This window comes from Danio aesculapii, chromosome 13 (genome assembly GCF_903798145.1).
Source record: "Danio aesculapii chromosome 13, fDanAes4.1, whole genome shotgun sequence".
Lineage (NCBI taxonomy): Eukaryota > Metazoa > Chordata > Actinopteri > Cypriniformes > Danionidae > Danio > Danio aesculapii.
Genome location: NC_079447.1, coordinates 36087406 through 36107819, shown reverse-complemented (window position 1 = coordinate 36107819; position 20414 = coordinate 36087406).

The following is a 20414-nucleotide window of genomic DNA, read 5'->3' as shown; positions in this document are numbered from 1 at the left end:
CAACAAGAATGGTGGTATACACTTGTGATTGAGGTAAGTTGGTTGCGAAGTCCATTCCTAATTGGGTCCAGGGTTGGCAGGGAATGGGTAGCGGCTCCAGTTTTCCTTCAGGCAGAAGACGAGGAGTGGTGATAGCACAGACTCAGCAACCCTGGACGTACTGGGTGACATCCCTGGTCATATTGGGCTACCAATGTCTCTGACGAAAGAGCGAGAAGGTTCGCCTGCTGCCTGAAAGTCCTGAGCCGAGGGAGGTGTGCGCACTATCCAGAAGCGGAACACGGCATCCAGATGTTGCCGGGGATGACTTCAGCTTGGTGGGGGGTGTGGTTCCGGGTCTGTGAAGGGAGGAGAAACAGGGTCAACATAGGGTTTTAACAAGGAGACGTAAAAGGTTGGTGCAATATGGTACTGTGGAGGGAGGTTGAGGTGGAAGGTGACTGGGTTGACTTGGAAGTGCACAGTGAATGGTCCTATGTAGTGGGGATTCAGCTTGCGGCATGGCAGACGGAGGCGGATGTCCCTGGTGGACAGCCACACCTTGTCCCCCGGACGGTATGTTGGATTAGGAAGACGGTGGCGGTGTTGGTGTTCAATTCAATTCACCTTTATTTGTATAGCGCTTTTACAATGTAGATTGTGTCAAAGCAGCTTTACATAAAGGGTCATAGTAAATTGGAACAGTGTAGTTCAGTTTTTAGTGTTTAAGTTCAGTTCAGTTTAGCTCAGTTTAGTGTGGTTTAATAATCACTACTGAGAGTCCAAACACTGAAGAGCAAATCCAACGATGCGCAGCTCTACAGATTCCGAACCATGCAAGCCAGTGATCGACAGCGGAGAGGAAAAAAAATCTTCACTAATTGGCGAAAGTGAAGAAAAAAAAAACTTTGAGAGAAACCAGACTGAGTTGGGCACGACCATTTTAATTTCTCCGCTGGCCAAACGTGTTGTGCAGAGCTGCAGTCTCAGTGGCGGAGGCTGGAAGCTGGCCTCAGCAAAGACTCGTCCGTCCCTGGAGCGTCAAAGGAATCAGTCTCATGTTCTCCACTCATCCATGGCCACCACAGTAGCTGCTCAGGATACGGTCTGGTCCAGGATATGGAAACCTTGGGATCATCTCGTCGTTGGTCTTGGATCGAATCAGTGACTCTGCATAGTCTGAGGGCCTCGGGAAGAGTATCCCCAGGTGGAAATGTAGAATAAAGAGAATAATTAGCGTAGCTGCTGTTCATAGTATATATAAACAAGGTGCAGAAACCTGTGTAAAAGCCCGCTAAGTGGTGCACTGAGTGTATGCTTTACTAAACAGATAGGTCTTTAATCTAGTTTTGAGTTGGGAGAGTGTGTCTGAGCCTCGGACGATATCAGTAAGGCTATTCCAGAGTTTAGGAGCCATAAATGAGAAGGCTCAACCTCCTTTACTCGACTTTGCTATTCTAGGTACCACCAAAAGCCCTAAGTTTTGAGATCTTAAAGAGCGAGTTGGATTGTAGCGAGACAGAAGGTTGGTTAGATAAACAGGAGCTAGATTATATAAAGCTTTGGAGGTAAGAAGCAATATTTTAAATTCAATACGAAACTTAACAGGCAGCCAGTGTAAGGAGGATAAAATTGGGGTGATGTGATTACATTTTCTAGACCTGGTAAGAACTCTGGCAGCTGCATTTTGCACCAGCTGAAGTTTATTAATGGAGGATGCTGGGCAGCCAGCAAACAGTGCATTACAGTAGTCCAGCCTAGAAGTAAAAAGCATGGACTAGCTTTTCTGCATCTGAGATGGATAGCATACTTCGTAACTTAGCAATATTTCTCAGATGAAAGAAAGCAGTTTTGTGACATGGGATATATGATTTTTAAAAGTTAAATTACTGTCTAATATGACACCCAGATCTTTTATAGTAGAGCTAACGCTAACTTTGTATCCCTCTAATTGTAGGTCGAGTTGTGAGATCTGCTGTGTACAGGATTTAGGCCCAATAAGTAATAATTCTGTTTTGTCTGAGTTTAAGAGAAGATAATTGTTGGTCATCCAGTCTTTAACATCTTTAATACACTCAGTTAGCTTGGATAGTTTAGACATCTCGTCAGGTTTAGTTGAAATATATAATTGAGAAAGCTGATCCCATGTCTTCTAATAATGTCTCCTAGGAGTAGCATGTAAATTGTAAACAGCAAAGGGCCTAAAACTGATCCTTGAGGCACCCCGTATTTTACTGGGCTGACTTGTGAAGGCTGTCCATTAATATTCACAAACTGGTAACGGTCAGCTAAGTATGACTTAAACCATTGTAGAGCCTGTCCCTGGACACCTGTAGATTTTAAGTGATTAATGAGAATACCGTGGTCAATGGTGTCAAATGCCGCACTAAGATCGAGAAGAACTAATAGCGAGATGCACCCTTGGTCAGCAGCTAAGAGTATTTCGTTGGTTATTTTCACTAGTGCAGTTTCTGTACTGTGATGAGCTCTGAAACCTGACTGAAACACTTCAAAAACATTGTTCGTCTGCAGAAAGGAGCATAATTGAGCAGAAACAACTTTTTCTAGCATTTTAGACATAAATGGAAGATTTGAAATAGGCCTATAATTAGCTAAGTTGCTGGGGTCCAGTTGTGGTTTCTTAATAATAGGCTTAATAACAGCTAGCTTGTAAGGATTTGGAACATGGCCTAAAGATAAAGAAGAGTTGATAACGTTAAGAAGAGGTTCTCCTATAACAGGTAGCAATTCTTTCCGTAACTTTGTTGGAATTGGGTCCAACATACACGTAGCTGGTTTAGAACTATTTATAATTTTATCTAGCTCTTCCTGTTCTATGATTTTGAAGCACTGTAAGTTATTTTGATTCGATGGGATGTTAACTGGATCTGAAGTATAAGGCGGTGCAGAAAGTTTAATATCTCCTATTTTCTGTCTTAAGCCTTTTATTTTATCACTGAAAAAATTCATGAAGTCATCACTACTAATTTGCGGTGGAACATTTTGTTCCAAAGATGACCAATTATTTGTTAAGTTAGCAATGGTATTAAATAAGAATCTATAATTATTATGATTATTATGGTGTACTTTTGTACTGCCCGCTGCAGGTGGAAATGAGCTGAGTCCCACACCCTCTCGCTCTCTTGGAATGAGTGGTCTACTGTGGGCACTAGCTGTTAAACTATTTGCTTTCTGTTCCTCAACTGCTAACCTGTTCGACAGGGAATTAGCAGCAATATATTCTCTAACCAAATTATTTTGCTGTGTATCATCTATAAAATTCACTTAAAATAATACATACTGTACGTAGAGTTTTAAAGGACACCTTGGTTAGCCCTTTTTTTTAGATTTAATATAACTGTTTTGCGTCTCCAGAATGTGTCTGTAAAGTTTCAGCTCAAAACACCCATCAGATTTTTCATTATACCTTTTGCAAGATTCTATTTTATAAATTTTTGCACTAGGGGGCTGTTTTGTCATACTGCGCCTTTAAGGCTAGTCCTCCCCGCCCACCGTTTCTATGTGCCTTTCTGCGTGCCTTAATCTCCTCCCTCGGCTGCGTCAGACAACAGACAGACTTAAAGAAAGCAGATCTCACGTAGCGTTTGTGAGAAATACTACAGTAAGAACTTTACCAATGAGTATTTGTTGTGCAGTTGCATCGATGAGTCACACAAAGTTCACGCGCTGACACGCACACACCGCAGAAGACACACACACACAGACGGAGCGTCCGTTTAGCTTTGCTTTCTTTTTGCACGCAAATGTGACAGGATACAGGTTAATATCCACTGCTGAATAGATATCCATTATGTTAATGTACAAAATAAAAATGATTTAACGTCCACAAACCGGGATTGAAGCATCTTCCTTTATAATTGTTCTGACACGCGGCTGTGTTGATAAAGTAAAGCTAAGCTAAATCGCTGTAATTCATTACACACGTGCACTGTTTTAAAACATTTTAAACATGTGAAAATCACTCATGATCACATTTGATTATGATTGATGATCCTAGCAAACTGAACAGTTTTATTCCTGGTTGCTTTGCGCACATCTGGTCTTGTTGATATGATTATACATGTGACTACTGGGACATGTTAATATGCTTTGCTGTCAATCAATTCGGTAGGCGGGGGACCGCACTCCTACGTAAAGTTGCGGTCGATCTGAAAACCGCTCCAATTAGTCCACCGTTTTTATGTTACTAAATTGAAAAAAAAAGGACTAGGTGTGTTTATATCACCCCAATATGACTGTCTATACACCATACCTGCACATATGTGGCCAAACAGCTTGAAAAGTAGATTTTTCACCATAGGTGCCCTTTAAAACAAACTGTTCTTAAAATTTTGGCGATTAAAGCATAAAAATCTCAATAAAAAATTACTATTAAGGTTTAGTAAAAATTTCAGTTTTGCTATCACATTTTAAAATTATACACCACATTATTGCCCTTTTGCTTTTCTTTCTTTGATTTTTGATAAATACATGCTTGCAGTCTTGATTAGCACTAATGGTATATTGTATATTCCTAAACATATGTAATAATTAATAATAATAATAGTAATAATTTCTTACATTTTATATAGTGCTTTTCTGGACACTTTACACACGTTTTTGGGGAAGATTTCCTTATCCACCACCAGTGTGCCGCATCCACCTGGATAACATGATGGCAGCCATATTGCGAGATAAAGCCAATTATTATATGGGGATGGTTAAGGCTGATTTATACTTCTGCGTCAAGCGCACGCGTATGCTATGCCGCAGCCTACGCGTGGACGCATAGCACTCGCCATGGCCGTCTGCGTCGCTGAGGTGCATCTCTCAAAAAATGTTACTCCACGTTGCAACGACGCGTAGTGCAAGCTCTGTGATTGGTCCGCTTGGAAGCGCTGATGAGTGTGGGCGGGACAGAGAGCCGCGCGAGTCCGTTGGAGTGAGTGTTTACAGATGGAAAGTTACTGTATGTTTTGTGTTTACCTTATGTTTAAAGTTGTTGCATGTCCGCCGGTTCCCGCCTCAAAATGAGCAAGTTTGTACCACTTGCACATTAAGGAAGCGTTCAGAAAAAACAAAACACCAGCGAAGAAACTCGAAACAGAGGAAGATAAACACCTCACTGCCAACTAGCATTTTGGAAGTGTTATTGCAGAGCAACAGATACAGCGCGCAGAAGTATGAATGCACAGCTACGCACGTTGCATGCGCCGTGGGTCACGCCGATCACTTGACGCAGAAGTATAAACCAGGCTTTAGGAGGTCATCATGGACTGAGGCCAGTGGGCAAACTTGACCAGGATACCAGGGTTAAACGCCTACTCTTTTTCAAAGGACATCCTGGGATTTATAACGACCACAGAGAGTCAGGACCCTTAAGATTCCTTGACATTTTTTTTTACATTATATAGGTACCTTAACGTTTCTACATTCTAAAGCTAAAGTAATTTCACATTTAAGATGTCAATAATTCAAATGTTAATTTCTACAAATTCTTATGAGGCCATTTACAGTTTGCAGGTCAGAACAAAGCAATTAAAACTCTCCATTTATTTACTGAGCTGTAGTTAAGCTCCTCTAGGCTGTTTACTTCTGTGGAGAAGATGGACTTCATTTCATAATCATTTGTTTATTTACTTGCTACAGTGTTTCTCCAAACGGACAAAGAGATTAATTCTGAAAGGGACAGCAGAGCCCAAGTAGCAGTCTGGATGAAACGCCATTGCAGTTTGTGAACAAGTCCAAAGCTCATCAAAACCGAGTTTGTTGTTAGACGCATGGAAATACACACCCACTGATGCCGGGCCGACACTTTCTAATTAAACCTGCTGCGTGTCGTGCAGTGGAGATGAAAGAGCTCTTTTTTTCCTCTTCTGTGAGATTCTCGTTCTTAGTCTTCACATGCGCTGCAGCGAGGCCAGCCGCAAGTTCAGAAAGATGTGGGGAGCTGACGATTGTGAATGTTGCTTTGAGAGAGTTGCTCACTATACTGCAAACAAACAGGAGAAAGAGAATGTCTCATTAGACACAACTTAATGGTGGACGTTATATTGTAAATAATGTATGTGCAAAAACAGCTGTCATCTCTCTTTTGATGTTGTAACCACAGATGGGTATAATATACCCTACATAATTGTATTTAAATAAAATACAACTAGTATGTAATTGTCAGAGATGGCAAAAGTACACAGATCCTTCATTCAAGTAGAAGTACAGATATTAATGTTTAAAATAACTCTAATAAAAATTTAAGTATAGACTACACTTTTGTACACTGTAAAACCCAATAAGTTAAGGTAACTCAAACCATTTGAGGAAACCGATTGCAACAAGTTCAAAATCTAATCCTAATGAGTACTGTGAACTTAATCCATTTGAGAAAACAAAGCAATTTGAGCACAGTAAACCCCAATAAGTTAAGGCAACCCAAACTGTTTGAGGAATTGGTTGCTATACAAACCATTTAAGTTAAAAACTACTCTACAGTATATGAATACTGTGAAATTACTCCATTTAAGTTGTTCATTTCATAAAGTTGACTGTTGGGTCAACCCTCAATAAACCCTCAAATAAGTAAACCCTCAAATAAGTACTTAAGTAAATGGTATCCATTACTGCAACCGGTTTTAGTTTCGTGCTGGTAAGACCACACACTACACACATTTAAACCAAAAAACATACTTTTTTAATTTTGATGTAATTTTTTTTTTTTGCCAATTTTCAGCAGGAAAGAAGCCAAACTACATCACTCTGCAATATTACCCAACAAGTCGGCCCATGTATCATCAGCTTGACACAAACTCACGGCGTTCAGCATGTAGTTTTGCAGCTGTTAAGAACAACAGCTGCCACTCTATAAATAATAAATCTTTATAAATAATAAATGACTGAAATTTAACATGTAATTTTGAAACAAAAACGTTTTTGTGCTAAAAAATACTTAACATATTTAAAAACAAACCTTTTTTTTTGCATTAGGTTAAATCCAACAGGGGACAATCCCACTGACATTCAGAAGATCCTAAGGACCCTTTTCACAAGCCTGTTATGATGCGTTTAACAGTCATCAGCATCTTAATTCCTTAAAAGTTTTTAATATTTAGATTTTTTTTTAACTGTATGAACATTTATATGTATTAATGTATGTAGCATATCATCTTTGATTCAAATTACAAAAAGTATTACCCCTTGTGCGAGGTGTTTATAATGCAGCGTCTATTGGACAGGAAAGTAAATTTGACATCATTGTCTCCTCTGACCACTGTCATCACTCTCACATGATTTTTTTCCTTTTTCTGAAAGTCTTGATGACACCATCGTGGAGTTTTTCTTTTAATATTTGAGCAAATAACATTAAAAAAAAATTTGTTGTGTTCTCCCATTCACTGTGCTCTAAGTTTTCCCAACTATCATGAATTCCGCTATTGAAAAACCCGGAAATGTTAAGGATCTAGAAGAGAATTAAGAATTTCTCTAGAAAAAACACTCCAAAATCAAGCATTTCTCTTTTAAATAGCACTTAAGAAATATTTGAAAAATAATAACAATTATTCTATTATTATAATAATTATTTTGTCTTCAATTGTATACTTTTTGATGGCTGCCACTGACGCCAAAAAAAAAAAGTTACAGAAACAATATAAAAGTGTAAAGGTCATAAAATATTCAAATCAAACTATTTGAAAACTGAAATAAGCTTATGAGGTGGTGATAAATTTTTGTTTGTTTTCTTTGATTGGGTATAAAATGAACATCTCAGTCTTTGCAAGTTAGAGAAGCTGTTGAACAAATCAAAAATTGCATTTCTCAACACAGAATCACAGTCAATTGAGGTCTTTTATCAGCCAACATTTTAAATATGTGAATGAGGGAATCCAACGAAATCTCAATCTATGTAGAGCAATCCAAGAAACATCAACTGAATGTGCTTTAGATTTGAGCTCTCTAGTGATATTGCGTAAAAAAAACATCTCAAATGAGCACAGAAGTGCTCTAAAAAAACTTCTGACATATAGAACAGTCTGCTGCTGCATCAAGAAATGTAACTTGAATCTTTGTTCATCATGCTGAAAACTGTACATAAGTTCTGTGCAGTGAAGCTGATTGTTCTCCAGACCAGAACTCACCTCAGATAATCAAAACAACTGTGGAAATTTGTGTCGAGGCCGGATGAAATTTTAATTTTAGAAAAATCGGACATTGAGTTGTCAGTCTTAAAGTCCAAGGGAGCATTCAGACTTTCCTGAGTGACAGATGCAAAAGCAAATGTCTATCATGATTCATGGAGCGGCAGAACAAACAGCATTAGTAACAGGCAGATGTGTGCTAAGGTACTATTGACATAGCAGTAAATGTATTTGTACTCTCCCCATATATGCCTCTATCAAGATGACGTATTCGTGTGAAGTTGATGGTTAATAGATCAAGGCTTGCTCTGCATGTGCCACAATGGTCTGATTTGGTAGACACAGACTGAATGTGCTTGACTGGTCAGTCTGCAATCCAGATTGAAAATGTCTTCATGAAAAGGAGAAACAACATTTTAAATTTTGAAGTGCCAGATTATTCAAAATTCAATATTGTTCAATATTTTCAAAATTCGAAAGATACTCGAAAGAAACGTAAACAGTTTATATCCTCAATTTCCAGATGATGATTAAACATAGTTTTAAAGGGAAAGTTGATTTGACATCATGTTAAACATGCCTCTGTCACAACTTTTTTTGCCGTGTGTTGCAGCCATCCAAACCAATTTTTGGTACGCTGCTCAAAATTAATGAAAGGAATACTTCTTAATCGAAGTATAGCATCAAGTGAATTAAACCTGACCTCTACAAATACTAAATACAAAAACAGAGGAAACAGACTTCATGAGAGTGACCTGAATTCAGACTTCAACAGGCTACAATAGCACCCTGACTGCCATTTGGTAAACTGCCATTTGGTCAGCCCTCTAATAGTGATACATAGTTTTCTCTGATCTGAATAATAATAATATTAATATTTAAGATAACAAATAATGTAAATACACATTTGACCACCCCTATAATGGTTTCTAGGGTTCATACATAATAGCACCCATCAATCTCTGCGAGAATCATTCAACAGTCTGAAATTGGCAGATCTAGAGCACTGGTGGACATCATAAGTGATACTTTTCTTGTAAAATAGGGTATATGAGTCTTGTATTTAAATATTGTCAAAAGTAAAGTCAAATTAGACACATGCAGTAGTTTGTATAGTTTATCCTACAGTAACCTCTGAAATAACTAATCAGAGGTTACTGTATGTGGTGGTTCATTTCACTGTGGCAACCCCTGATAAATAAGGGACTAAGCTGAAGTATAGTGAGTGTATGCCAGACTACACTAAATTTAAATGAACTGCCAATTACTCTGGTGTATGTTTTTTTTTTTTTTTTGCAGAGAACGTCCTTCCAGCTGCAATCCAGCTCTGGGAAACACCCATACACTCTTCTATTCACACATACAATTTTACACTATGGAAAATTTAGTTTACTCAATTCATTTATAGCACATGTCTTTGGATTGTGGGGGAAGAATCTTGAGGAAACCCACAAGAAGTTGGGATAGAACATGCAAAATCCACAGAGAAACGCTCCTGACTCAGCTAGGACTGGAGGTGCCAGGACTGTGGTGACAATTCCAACCACTAAGCCATCTTAAATTAACATTACCAAAAAAATTAGACTCCCCTGATCATCAATGTATAAATCGCACCCTGCCTACACTGGTGCAGTGGGTCCTGTGTTTCTCTGGGTGCATGACAATTACCAAATTTGGCAAGAGCATGCTTGAAAAGATGCAACTGAAAAGATGAGTTGATACCATTGAATGGCCCCAATGCTCATTTGACCTAAATCCAAAAGAACACCCATGGGACATTATGTTTCGTTCCATCAGACCTTGGCAGGTTGCTTTTCAGACTGTCCAGGAATTAAGTGATGCCCTGGTCCATATCTGATAGGAAATACCTCAAGACACAACATGCTGTCTCATTAGGAGCCTTGATGTTTCCAGGCATGAATGCAACTGAGAGCCATTCTGAGCTGCTGCAATGAAATTTCAGCAATAAGACTTTGCTGCTGCATCTTTTATTACACTTAGATTTTTTGCGTGTCTTTGTATTCAGCCCTCTGTAGGTTTATAATTTTTAATCCTATCAAAGGATGTAGTAAGGGTTAGGATAGGATTAGAGCTAGGGGTTAGGTTCATTTTTAACACATTACCCTGTCCATATTAGTATAAATAATCAGCCGATTAGAATGTTGTCACTCAATTGATTGGGTGTTATCAGTGGCTATCAGCTGATAGATATGGGCAAGTAAGGGACTTCTGCGCCGCTGTTATCATCCATTCACTTGCTTAATCTATAGATCAGTTAACAAGAATTATGAATATTAATTACATTTCCCATTAATTGTATTTTATTAACGTCTACCCTTACCCCAACCCTAAACCCAACTGTCACAGTAATGTAAAAACAGATCTGGATCTGGAGTCTTCTCTATTAGTATTCAATTCAATTCATTTTTATTTCTATAGCACTTTTACAATGTAGATTGTGTCAAAGCAGCTTCACATAGAAGATCATAAATTGAAACATATCCATTGATGCGCAGCTCCACAAGTCCTGAACAATGCAGGCCAGTGGTGAGAGCGGCGAGGAAGAAACTTCACTAATTGGCGAAAGTGAAGGATTAAAAAACCTCAAGAGAAACCAGGCTCAGTTGGGCACGACCATTTCTCCTATGGCCAAACGTCTTGTGCAAAACTGCAGTCTAGGCGCCGGAGGCTGGAGAACGCTGGATGTCCATCGTGGAGAAGCTGCAGGTGGAAGTGGTTACCGGCTGGTGTACAGGCATAGCTGATTAACCATGTGAATGGATGATAAACAGTCTTCTGAGCCTACCAGCAGGCGCAGAAGGCACCTACTGGCCCATATCTATTAGTTTATTACCACTGATAACGCCCATTCAATTGGGTGATAACATTCGAAGCGGGTGCACTATTCAACATATTTTTTTCCCATTGAGATCGGATGTGTTGTCAAAGCATTCCTTTAATACCCTGAAAACATTGGATATCTTTTCTTTGTACTTTAAGCGACCTTCATGCTGTGAGGTGACAGCACTACCCACTGCATCACTGCATCGCCTAAAAGTAGTTTAAATAAAGTTAAAATGCAAAATAGAATCTCTAAAAGAAAATGCAAATTTCAAACACTCAACAGTAATTAAATACTTATTTTCATACATTCATTTAGAGTATCTCTGCCGGTAACCACTGTCAGAGAAGATGATAAAAGAGAAAATTAAAGAGATTGAGGATGAGGGAGATAGATAGAGGAATAAAGAGTGAATTTGAGAGAAAATAAATGGATTTGGACCCAACCCAAGATTGAACTTGTGCCTTACTCCACACTGAAAGAGGAAAGTGGACAGGAGAAAAGAGCAGTGGGCACAGAGTGATAGAAAAGAGAAGATATTCAAAGGCTTGCTGTTCGGCTCTGCAGTCCATCTTTATTCAGATGATGGTTTACTTTCAGTTTTGTCTTTTCTTCACACCGACCCTTGCTCCCCATGTGTCCTGTTCTCTTTTCTTTTGTGCATGCTTGTTAAAGCCTGCTGTGAGGCATTTTTATCCATCAAATGACATCTGTAAGTTTTCCATGCTGAGGGAAACCTCAGGCTCTAAAATGCATGTCCTTCAGAAATGTGACTTTAAATGCTGGTGTTTGACAGAGATATGAATTATATCCCAGTTTGAATCAGGGAAAAAAGAAAAGCGGAATCAAAGGAGGATGCTTTTGTGTAATTCAGCAGGAGCACATGCTATGGGGAGAATTCAGGCAGAATAAATAGCACCTGCTGATTGTGCCGTTTAATTTTGCGGGATGTCGCCTCATTCGCTAAAGGAATTATGCAAATGGGGTAATGGCACAAACGTGGTCACCAGTTTAGTGCTAAATTTAATTTGCACCGTGCAATTCATGATCTTGTGGGTTATATTTGAGAACGCAGTTTGTGGAGGATGCAGTGGGTTATTGTTATCTGTAACACTTCACTGGGACTGCGTCATCTCTGTATTACTGCAAACCAAGCACCCGAATCTGCTCTGTAAAATTGCCAAAGGGTGCTTGGTCACACATGGACCCACATTTGGTGAATTTTTGCTCTGTAAAATTATACTGCAAGTATTCTATTGTAAAGGTGTTTTCTGTATTTTATCTAGTAAATGTCTGCTATATTATTTGCTAATAAACATAACAGCACTTTTAAAGGTTCCATGAAATTAAAATAAAGTGTTTTTTTTAGATGTTAGAATCAGTATTATTCATTTTTAGGATATATATAAGCTAGTATGCTCCAAAACAGTGACAAAATTTGCATTTAGAAGATACAAGACTGAAACTAACACATAAAGCTTGTCACTTTGGCCCAAATGGATCAATGGTTTTATTCATGTCAACCCATACTACAGTTTCTTATCACATCACAACCAATCAAATGCTCTAGTATCTGATAAGCACCGCCCCTTTTATGACGCTTCTCATTTGCTTTTCATTTGATGCACTTGAGCTCAAACACCCTCACTGCAGCCAATTCAAATGTTATCACTCGATTGAATGGGTGTTATCAGTGGTTATCAGCTGATAGACATGGGCCTTCTGGAAGTTAATGAGAATTATTTATATTATTTATTAAATTTCCCATGAATTGTATTTTATTAACGTCCCCAGCCGTAAACCCAATTGTTACAGTAATGTAGAAACAGATCTGGATCTGGAGTCTTCTCTATTTGTAAAGCTGATTAACCATGGGAATTACTCCTACTGGGCAATATCTATCAGCTGATAACCACTGATAACGCCCATTCAATCGAGTGATAACATTCGAAACGGGGGCTCACTGGCAGAGCTGTGATTAAAAACAAAACGCTATTGGCTGTTTTTTTAAAGAGGAGGAGCTATACTATGTCCCACCCTCTCTTTGTGTTTCGGTTGAGATCACGTCAAACATTGAAAAAAAACACATATTTCGAAGCACTTCATGGGACCTTTAACAAATTTAAAGATGTGATTTGGTCTTTTTAATCAAGTGCAATTGAATTTTTAAAAAGTATTATTATTACATGTTTTTTTACATGAACCATCTTTCAGAACTAAATTTCTTGAGCACTAACGCATGCTTCTTTATTGTTACAAAATTGACTTTTTCCTTTAGTCATTTAGCAGACACTTTTATCTAAAGTAGGGGTGCCCAAACTCGGTCCTGGAGGGCCGATGTCCTGCATAGTTTAGCTCTAACCTGCCTCAACACACCTGCCTTGAAGTTTCTAGTACAGTATGGCTGTTTTTCAATATGTGTTCTTCAGTGATCTTGTGTTCTCGTGTAACGCCATCATAAACTGCCAAAGTTCAGTTCCAATACTCAAGAACGGAGGACGCGTGAAACTTCCCGGATGTGCCCTTGATATCGAGGATGCATCGATGCAGACTTGAGCATCAAACTCGTTCTAGAAGTCCCAGAAGTCATTGCGACTGGAGGTGGGAAGTGCAGCATTTTATATAGGTGTATTATGAAAGTTCAGAGATATAACTTATTTACCTCAGGAGTTTTCCTAAATGAAACAGTAAATATAAACATCATCATGAAAATCTTAATAAAGGAACAAACACATTAATGGTGTTTATTTGCTGAAATTCGTATTAAAATCTGTTTTATTTATATTGTGCAACGTATATTTGTAAAGTCTTTATGCATAGTATATATTCTGAAATATAACAACAGGGGAATAACAATAAATTACTGTATGAATGCTGTTATGTTTAAATAATTTTCAGTTAAAAACGCGTGCACATCACTAGACCATCAGGAAGAATGCAGCATCTCATTTCTCGCAGGATGTGTTTTCTGTTCTCACGGTCTCCCGAGTTCGTTCTTCTGAGGTGACCTGTGTAGGAACTCAGCCATATTCTAAGCGAGTTAAAACCAGCAGTCATGAAAGCCTCATTGCGCCCCCTTCGTCTCCTTCTTAATTAAGTATCGCCAAGAGCTTAATTCCGATACACACTCTCTTTCCACCTTTATAAAACAAAGGACGGGTTGTAACCATGGGTTAATAAGTACATGGCCCATCGGGAAAATCCGGCCATTTGGCCCCTCACATGACTATGTTAATTAACTTGCACCCAAAAGAAGAAAGACACATGTATGTCTCTTCGGACGCGTGATCCTCCCCCTCCCCTCTTGCTGTAAAATAGGAGATAACACTCGTATTGTTTCGGTACAAAAAGCCAGCACGATTTTTGGACATTTCACGTTTAAAAGTGTGTTTGCTCTAATGTTTTATTGCTAATAGTTGTGTATGTTTTACTACGTATGTAAGCAAGTATATTCACTATGGGGTGCATGTAAATGAAACGTCGTAGCGTGTGTAATGCATGTAATTAACTGTATTTGATAAAGGCTGTGATGTTTGATGTCAAACTAAAGCTATGAGGTGTCTGTATTGGTAAATAGTAGTTAATTACAGAGCTTTATTGAGTTTTGATAACAGTAAAGTGAAGTTTTATGCCACGGGTCTTCCCCTCCCTGTCGGGGACAACAAGGAAAAAGAGGGAGGGTAGACTCGCGAAGTAGCTGTGCCATTGGACAGTCACAGAGTGGGCTGGTCCCAACTCTAGCCACTATAAAACTTCAACGAGGTGAAAGTTTAATGGCTTTCGTTTGGCTTCATGAGGGATTTCTACGCACAAAGTTTGCGTTGCACACTTCCCGTCTTTACAACATGCCTGCCGGACATCGCTCTTGGAAGAACTGCCCGTGTAAAGTCTGCATCTGTCTGCCGTTACATCACTATGGCAACGAGAACTCGTTCACAGGAGCTCAAGCTGCTTCTGTGTACGTTCGCGACTCGCATGAACTCAGTCTGACCCTGTTCTGCTCGTATAACCGCTTTCCCGTGAACACTCGGACACAGCCCCATCCAGCAGTAGGGTCAGTCATTCAACTTCTCTGAACTCTTACTTCCTAAGTCTCGTAATTCTGCCGGAGCAGTCACTGGAGGAATTCCCATTCAACAAACTTCCCGCGTGCTGACGTCAAACTCTCCGTCACCGGGACAGGGAGTCCCACGCTTCAGAACAACAGTATGAAGCTGCAGGCCCGGAGACCCAACCGCACGCTCAGACCTGCTCGCTTAGACGGCTAGACCTGCACTTCCAGACCTTCCAGTGCCACCTGCTGTTTAAAAGATCGACTAACCTGAATTCAGCTGCTTCTAAATTGTAATTTAAACTATTTTTTCTACTACAAAATATTACGCTATGATTGAATACATAATTATATGAAATATTAAACACACTAGATTTTGATTTAATGCATTAATTCTGTTGTATTTGTATTATCTGTATTTGTAAATAGATATTGTTCAGTTACTTCAATATTTTCAGACATTTGTTGTTGTTTTTTTATAATCATTAAGGATTTATCCCTGTTTCGTATTGAGTTGAGGGAATGAATTTTATCTTCATATACAATACATTTCGTCACATACAATAAACTATAGTACTCTGGGTAATTTCCTAACAACAAACTTTATTTTTGTGTACTTTATCATGAGGTCCTACAAGTCAAGCTGTAAACAATGCAGAAAAAAATGGTGAAAAATAATATTTTTTTACGTAGGAAATAACATCAAATAAAATAAATGCTTTACATTCTTGTTAGGGAGATTTTTCATTTCTGGAAATATCTGCAGTCTTTGGTACACTGTGTTAGTGTTGGCAGATAGCCCCTTTTTAAATTGTAATATCCATCTGGGAAATAATACACACCACAAGCAAATTATTTTTAATTTAACCTAAGAGAGCTCATATTGTAAATTCTATGCAGAATAACAATAATATTTCCAAAAAACGTATTTGTAATCATTACAGAATGTATTAATAACTGATAAACTGTTATTGTGTTACTGTTATTGTCTTTGATAGCACTTTCAGATAGATAATACAGTATTATGTACAGTAGACCTACATAGCACTAAAATATGTTACAAATAATAATTGTGTTATATATTAAACATTTTATTTTAACACTTTTACTTTAACGTTTGTTATTTTGCCAGAAAACATTGCTAGAAAATTGTCCCAGAATGGTACAATAATACATCAAATAAGAGCAAGCTGTAAATATCATACAATAATGCTCTTTTGACACTAATTTTGATCAAATCAAACGCTGAAATAATTGTTTGTTAGTGTAATATTTCACACCACATTGATTTATGCCATAAAACCTGGTATTTTTCAGGAATCGCTTTAATAATCAATAACCTTACTGGCGTTTCTGATGTTGCTACTTGCTAGAAAGTTCCAATATCCCTACAAACAATGGTTCAACAATTTATATTGTATTCAGATACTATACCAGAAATGAGATCACTCTGTATTGACGGTGTTAATGTTAATAGCAAACAGTTTACAAATAAGTTTGTTAGAAATGTATTGTCAAAACAATATTTTCCATGTCAATTAAGGATTTAATTAATGTTAATAGCAAACAGTTTACAAATAAGTTTGTTAGAAATGTATTGTCAAAACAATATTTTCCATGTCAATTAAGGAGAAAATATGTTCTACAAGATTTCAATGAAGAAGAAGCAAGAAGAAAAAGGAAACGTTACTTATCGTATCCGGTTCTTCCTAAGGCTAAAGAAGTAGTATTTAAAATTTTAAATGACATATACCCATCTAATAATTTTTTATTTGAAAAATTTAACTGGGGAAACAATTCATGCAGTTTTTGGGAGAAAGATATTGAAAGTGTAGAACATATGTTTTTTCACTGTGAAGTTATAAAACATTTTTGGATGAAATTTCAAAACTGGCTGCATTCCAAACAGATACAAATACACTCCTTAACTGTGGTCTCAATCAAAGTTGGTATATTTTTGAAAGACAAAGATCTAGATTTTTTGGTAAATAATCTAATTATTCTAGCTAAACACTTCATTCTTAGATGTAAATTTGTAAAAGTGAAACCCAATTTCAATGGATGGAAAAATGATCTGAAGATGCTCGTAAGGTCTTTACACTTCATGAGGAACAAAAATGCCCGAAAACTTTCACATGCCTTGAACTCGTTTCTATTACTTGATTAAGACTCTCACGCCCCTACTTTTTATTTAATTGTATTTATTTATGTTTTTTATTATTATTTTTTTAATTAATTAATTTTTTTGTTATGTTCCTGGTAATGTACTTTTATATCAACACTAACACTATAAGTATTGGATTGTTGTATATGCCGTAATGGTTTGTACTTGAACGTATTATATTAATTAAAAAAAATAAATAAATAAAAAAAAAAACTTGCTAGAAAGTGCTGGTCTGAGCGTGCAGTTGGGTCTCCGTACTTGCCGCTTCACCCAACCCAACAGCAGGTGGCACTGTCTGAGAAAACAGTAGGTCTGGAAGTGCAGGCCTGTGCGCGCAGGTCTGAGCACGCAGTTGAGTCTCCGGGCCTGCAGCTTCACCTTACTCCTTCAGAAGACGAAGGAAGACTCTCTCCAACAAAGGACATCCCTGCCACGTCAACGCGCTGCAACCAATCGGCTTCGCCGGAGTTTCCCTCAACCAGCTGACGAGTGTGACTGGTCATCAAGACGCAAGTAACACAAACAACGTTTACTCCTTGCTGAAGCTGGTGTTAAATTTAAGCAGTAAACCTTAGTCAGATTCTCTGCTTGGTGAAGATCCTTGTCGGAGTTGTATGTGTTTCTAAGTTACTGCCTCAGCTATATGGTCTTGCTACCTCGCTTGTATAAATACTGAAATCCTGTTTTATATTATCATTGTTGGCCACGTAATAATATAACATAGATTTACTAGAGCTAAATCTACGCTGCTTACTTCTATTAGGGTGGACCAATAGATGACGTAAGTGTACGTGTTAACCTGTTTCTGACTGTGAGTCAGTCATTTGAATCTTCTGATTCAAATCCCAGAGAATTAATTTGAATTAATTCGAATTTATGAGCTAATTCTTAGAGTACCGGACATATTAGATGGTCCAGGCACTACATATAATGGTGGAGTAAAATTTTGGGCAGTAGATTGAACAAACTGTTAAGCACATAAAACCCCGAAACACTTTGTCTCTATTTTTGACCGTAAAGATAGATTAGAGGAAACAGAGTTTGCTACACATGTCATTACTCTATCATTGTACCATGCGTTTTATTGCTTGACTCCATGCTGAAGTGTTGTTGAGAAAGTAAAGAAAGCTGCATTTAATTCGTCCGCCGAGACGAACCGTGCACAAAAGTGCATTTAATTCATCCGCCGTGACGAACCATGCACAAAAGTGCATTTAATTCATCCGCCGAGACGAACAGCGCTGTAACTGCAATTCATTTGTCCGCCGTGACGAACTGTGCACAAAACTGCAGTCTATTTGTCCGCCGAGACGAACAGTAAAACCGCTTTAAGAGCGCAGAAAGAGGTGGATAACCGTGTCCCTTATCTCTCCTCTTAAAAGGGCCTTATACAGTGTGATCTCTTACGCCGCGAGACTCCGGTTCTGAAATCAACTGTCTTTCTCCTGGCTACTGGGTTTAGAATAAATCCACCCACCTTTGCCGTTTTATTCGCTAAGAGTAGTGAATTAAAGAATGCGGTTGCTTAGATAACTGTGTTGTATTTTGGGAGAAAATATTTGTCTTGATCAAGTTTATGTGGTTGAATCCACAGCTGTGTTCCTGTTTAAACATACTCTAACACGTAGGGCCGAGATCCCGGATCTCACCTTAATCTCAGTTACCCTGTTGATTAAAGTTTTGCTCTGCACTGATTAACGTTAGATAAATGATCTGACCAGTGCGTGTGACCGCACAGCGAGGACCCGCGGCCTCTATAGTGTATTACACAGTAATCGCTATAGCTGTATTCATTGGTCACTGATTATCAGAAGGATAGTATTCTGAATAGTGCTATTGCTTGTAAACTGCTATTTTGTCACTTGGTGTTCGTTGCATAACAACGACCTTGATCCCGGAAGTCCCGAGGGACTCGCCGGACCTTCAGTCATTCGCGCATGCGCTGCTCGCCAGCGCCGACTTGAACTGAAAGTAAACAAAGCCTAGCACGAGGCTAAGCTAACCGATGCTAACGCGTCGCATTGAAGTATATGTGTGTTTAATGATATCGAAGGCTAGCACAAAGCATTGTATGGGTTTGTACGGATTTTCAATCTTTGATGTTTTCTCTTCATGCTTACCTTATGTCTCATCTCCTTTTCTCATTTGGAAATTAAGTTGACAAGTGCTTAAGTTAATAAAGGGTGTACGATCTCATTGTTGATGTTAATCACATTTGTCTAAACGGCTTTTGCCGCTATATTGGGCCCATGTCACCAGTCGGAACTCTTAAAAGCTGTTGGCCTTTTGCAAAGCATACTATTGCTTAATCCAATCATTGGAATGCTTCACATGACATAAATGCTTTTATCAAAACTACTCAACCTGTAAGAACGACAATTTCTTACCATTATTTACCAATCATTATTAATGTTATTATTATTATTCCTTTTTACCTCTTTTCATCTCTGTTCATGAATAGTCCATTAGTCTCAGAGCTCAATAACAGTTTGTCATTAATTCAAATAATTTAATCCAGTTTAATGAAGTCTGGAAACCCATTTATGTGAGTTTAATTTAGATGTCAAATTTACTTTGTATTTTTTATTGATTGATTTTAATCATAATTGTTCTCCTTATACTTTATCATTACTCTATTGAGTATTATTGTCACTCAACATTGCTGTCTGGAAATTTTTAATTCAGTAGCAGCTACATGATGGAGGGCTTCCTCTTTCAATAACAATTACTGATTAAATGTTAATTATAAAACACTTTGATAAATAATAACGCATAGGGGTGACCACTCTTGTTCCTTTTACTAATTTGGAATTTAATTTTTTTTTTACTTAATTCAAAATTTTGAATTTTAAATTTTAAGTTGTCTTTAAATCTATTATTTTATTTATTCCAGGTATATATTGGAACCCGTAGTGAATATCTCTTTTGGCTTTAGTCAAATTTACCCAATTGATTTAAATTAACTACAGCTTTGAGTTCCTATTGTTTTCCCAAGCCAGCTCAAGGACACCGTTTCCTTTCCTTTCTGGGTTCCAGGTTGATGCAATTGGACAGAATAGTCTGTTGCACCCAATTGAGTTTATAAGGGCAGTATCCTTCGGTTAGCTAAACCCAAATTAACTTACAAGCTTGTCATTACTTTGGCTAACTAGCTAACATGATAACCCAATAAACCAACAATTTGGAATTATCTATTTGACAGCGCCACCACTTGGTCAATCTTAGTTCGTCCAACAGAGAAAACGTTTT